This window comes from Arachis ipaensis, chromosome B06 (genome assembly GCF_000816755.2).
Source record: "Arachis ipaensis cultivar K30076 chromosome B06, Araip1.1, whole genome shotgun sequence".
Lineage (NCBI taxonomy): Eukaryota > Viridiplantae > Streptophyta > Magnoliopsida > Fabales > Fabaceae > Arachis > Arachis ipaensis.
In genome coordinates, this window is record NC_029790.2 from 129,457,949 (window position 1) to 129,463,176 (window position 5,228).

Sequence of the window (5,228 nt, forward strand, 5' to 3'; positions counted from 1 at the left end):
AGGCATTGTTTCAAAGTGAACAACTGCTGATGGCTCTTTGTGACACACGGCCTCAAACCATATGGGTAAAGCTTCATACGAAGCTTTCCAACCGCCAAAAATTGACTCCACTGCCTTCTGCTTTGCTAACCATGCTTTGCGATAACTTACGGTGTAGTTAAATTTCGACTGTACTTCCGTAATGACTGATTTCACCTTTATAAATAGGTCAACTTCTACCAAGGGCTTAATTGCTTCTGCAATTGTGTTGGAACCCAATTTCAAATGGTCTTGAGAAATGGTTGCTTTAGTACACGTGTGACTACCATTGTACCTCCTTATCTCCCAGCAGTACTTTTTGCACATTTTACTAACCCTGATTAACCAGTCACAACCTGCGCCGTATTGTGTACATTTAGCATAGAATGTTGTTGGTTCCGACTCGTACAACCGATAATCTATGCCTCGACGGATTGTATAATCTTTCATCGCCTTAATCACTGCCTCCCTAGAACTAAATTCCATTCCCATGATGAATTCACCATCTGCTACAACAGAAAACTCTGCTACATTCACACATTTGTCGTTTTCCAAAATAAAAATATGTAATAATAAATTATTAACCACAATATATAATAAATTATAAAATATACATAAATAATTAATAAAAATAAAAATAAACAATCAATCAATCAAATGCTACTTACTAAATAAAAAAACCTTACATGATCAATTGATATTCTACCGATCACATGTTGGTCATGCTACCTAATCAATCTACAATATTTATCTATCATACATTGTATCAAAACTACATACCTGCATTCATATACTGAGGAAATTTCGGTGCATGCATGGCCTCCAAATCCAGCGAGCACATGAAAGTAGGCTCCACAAATGGATACTGGTTTACTAGTGCATTTGTCACCTCCGCCACATCTGCCTGCATAGTGTCGTCAACCTGATCTTCGTCTCCACTCGGATCAATGACCTCATAGTTACTTTCGAACTCCTCCTCGCTATCACTATTATAATCTTCCAACTCAATATTTCGGTCTGCTTCAGATTGTTCGAACTCAATATACAGCTCGATGAACGATATCTGTGAGCGAGTTTCCATGTACAGCACGACACTCTCCTAGATATTTGAGAATCAATTTTCTCATAAATTACACCTTTTAATTCTTCAAACGACAATGTGAATAGAATAACGATATCTAACAGATTTTCACAGACAAATTTTACTCCTTAGGTGTTTGTAACAAAATCTGACCATGATAATAAACTTTTAACATCACTCTATCATCCATTATGATATATTCACATCAAATGCTCTCAATCTTAGTAAAGTTGCTGTTGAAACAATGAAGAAGAAGTTGCTGTCAAAACAATGAAGAAGAAGAAAGAACCAAAGGGATTTCAGAAGAGAGAATTGAGATATGAAGAAGAAATTGAGACTTCAGCTAATGTTGGGTATATATAAAACCAGAAATCGGACAGTCGGACCGCATTTCAACCGGATTAAATTTTATAAAGAACTAAAATTGGACTGTCTGATTTTAGTCATATACGAATTTAAAATTATATCATGCATGAAATCGGACCGTCCAATTTTAGTAACTGATGCGTGAGCACCTTTCCTATCTTTTTCTAGTGAATTTTCATTCAATTTATCGAGTTTAATCAAGAATTAATTATCTTTTAGCCACTATGGATGCTACTTTGAGTCGTGTGTAATTCTGTTTATTTTAGGTAGCATTCGGTTGGATTTGATGGAGTTTCGGCAGAAAAAGAGAAGAAGGCGAATGATGCTGTCAACCCTGACCTCTCTGCACTCAAACCTGAATATCTCGAGCTACATAGGTCCAATAGACATGATTTTAGTGGCGTTGGAAAGCTAACTTTCAGAGCTTTCCAACGATATATAATAGTCCATACTTCTTTTCCACCAAGTCTGTCAAAGCTGCGCCTAACTTGAGAAATTTCAAGTTAGGCGTAAGGCATAACAACAACACACAACGTAGCACTCCATTCTTCAAGTTAGGCGCATGGATTCTTCAAGTAAGGCGCAAGGCCTTGATCACACACCCCAAGTTAGGCGTGAATCCTCTCAAGTTAGGCGCTAATGCTTCAGCCCATGGACAAGTAAGGCGCAGCCCATGGTCAAGTAGGCGCTAGGTTCAGGTTTTGAAGTGGTCCCCACGCCAATGCACAAGCCATGCGAAATCTTTCATATATTCTGATTAAACTTTAATTTTTATTTTAAAATAGGAAAAAATATTATTTAGTTTTAGGAAATATAATTTACACTAATTAAGATTAGATTTAAAAGGGAAAAGAATCAACCTTTCGAGCTCATCTCTTCTCTTCGACCTCATTCCACAATTTACACAGTTTTACAGAATCTTTGTTTTCTCTCTGAACCATGAGCAACTAAACCTCCATTGTTAAGGTTAGGAGCTCTGTCTATTGTATGGATTGATACTATTATTTTTCTATTTTAATTCATGTACTGATTTATAATTCAAGAATTATTTTCATTCTTTATCTTATGAATTTGGGTGGAACGGAAGTTTGATTCTTGTTCTAATTGAATTCTTGTATAACTTGAAAAAGCTCTTTACTTGAACAACAGTTTGAAAATAATTTCTCCTAAATTTCTAATTATCTGGACTTAACGGGATACGTGACATATAATCCTCTTATATTTGGGTAATTATGATTTTTGTGGCATATAAACTAGAATTGAACTTCATCATCTAATTGGAATTAAGTGGCCAAGGAATTGGCGGTTGATGAAAGTTAGAGTAGACTAAGAAGGTCTAAGGAATTAGGGCTTAGTCATATATAGTATGCCATGAATTAAATCTTGCATGATTAAAATAGTTAGTAAGAAAAGTCAATCCGAAAAGTAGATATCTCTGAAGCTTTAACTGTTTCTCCATATATTATTCACAACTTGTTTACTACTTGCTTATTAATTTTTTGAATTTACTGTTTAATGCTTTTGAATTCTCCAAACACCATTTTCTGTTAGTCTAACTAAATAAATCACTTAACCATTGTTACTTAGTCCATCAATTCTCGTGGAATCGACCCTCATTCACTTGAGGTACTACTTGGTACGACTCGATGCACTTATCAGTTAATTTGTGATTATAAATTCTGCACCAATAACATACGAATTAAAAATTTTAAGATACATAAAATCGGACCGTCCAATTATCATATTCAAAAATTTTTTTCGCACACAAATCAAATTGTCTGATTTTTGTTCTCTTTTCTATCGCAAAGAAATTGTACGGTCTAATTTTTTCTCTAACTTCAAAATTCTAATGTCGTCACAACACTGTATTAATCTCTCAAGCCTATATAACTCAGCAATACACTAATTTCATTGTCATATTAAAAATAATGAGCAGCGAAAGTTATAGACAAGTGGAAAGCGCGTTGTCAATAATTCTCATTTCTCAATAATGCATTCGTGAGTCGTGACACACATGACTTGATATCTTATGTAGACCTAAATCGTTGTATAATAAAATTTAAAAAAACAAGGTCAATCATTGTAAGATTGTTGACCCAACTAAGTAATTAAGTAACACTTGTATTAAATATTTTAAAATATTATTCGTCAGATATATATTTAATATAAATTAAAAATTTTTTAAATAAAATTAAAATAAAATAAAATAAATATTATTTTTAAAATTTTTAACAAATTTTAAGAACAAAAAATATATTTTATCGTTTAAAAAATAATACAAATGTAGTAAGTAGTTCTTTGCTTAATAAATAAAACTCTATTTGCTCGACAAGTGCATACTCCCATTGCATGCCACGTGAACCCACAAATATAATACAGCAAATGAGATTAAAATATTGTTAAATACTTAAATCTACGTAGCAAAACATTTATCCCTAACCTTGATATATAAATTACGTCTAACCTTTATGTGATGTCTTTAGCTGTTTAAGAGTGTTACCTCCTAAAAAGTAGTGTCTGTTTTTAGTTACATACATATAAAGATGGCAGAATATTATGAGGACGCTCCTATCGTGAAAAAAGTATTTTAAGGTTTTTAAAGGATCAGAATAGGTTAAAAATATATATGAAAAACATAGAAATCATTTTGAAATAAGGCAAAAAAAATATAAATTATATCTATAAAAAGTATATATTATCCTTCACACATGTCAACATTACTAATAAAAAAACACTACAAATTTAAATTATTTACTCATTTTTAAAAACAGTTTAATTAAAAAATTTAAAATACTAATGCGCTAATGGGTAACCGGGTAACAAGAACGACGACTATAAAAATTAAAAATAACCACAACCATCTCTATTAATTATTGAATTAATATTTTAACATTGTCCAACTTCAAATTCATAAGGAAACTCATTTTTTAATTCACATTTAATCCATTCTTTGTGACGGGCCGATTCTTTTGGGGTGCCATGAGCTTATCACTGCATGGGCCTTACCGATTCTATACATGTCCAACGCTAGTCCAGTCTGTGATTCCTAGCCCACACAATACCACTCTTTTAAACAGCCGCCACATCATCATTCATTTCCTTAATCACATGGGGCACCTAACGTATTATCAAAAGTTTTGGGGTAAACCTTTTAGATACCACTCTCATGTACAGCACGAATGACAACCACAATCTTAGCATATTCCAAACAGGTCCTCTAAGAACCAGCCTCTACTTTTCCTACAATAGACAACTCCATGTTATGATATGTTAAAGAATGTTAATCCAAATGTTATGCATTTATGGAAAGTTCTAAACAAGTTTAACGAAAAGGACATCAATGACGTAGTTAGTTCTTCAAGATATCAAAACAGGTTTGTACGGATATTATTTGTTCATTTATTAAGATAAATACACTCAGTAATAATAATGTAAAAACATAAATACACTCAGTAATACGTATATTGTTAAAATATTATTTTATTTATAAATAAAAAAATCCATTATAAAAGAAAAAAAATTAAGATCTCATGTTCAAATGGTCATATTCACATCTATACCATTGACGTAATTTATTCTAGACAAACAAAAATAATTATCGATGGTAAAAAAACTCAAAATACAAACTTCGTAAAGTCATTCAATTTGATCGTGAGAATATTCTTATCCAAAATCTTCAATAACATAAAAACTAAAATATGTAAACTTCCCTAATTTTGTGTGTAATTTTTTCATATATTACAATTGTTCCATTAAGTAGAAA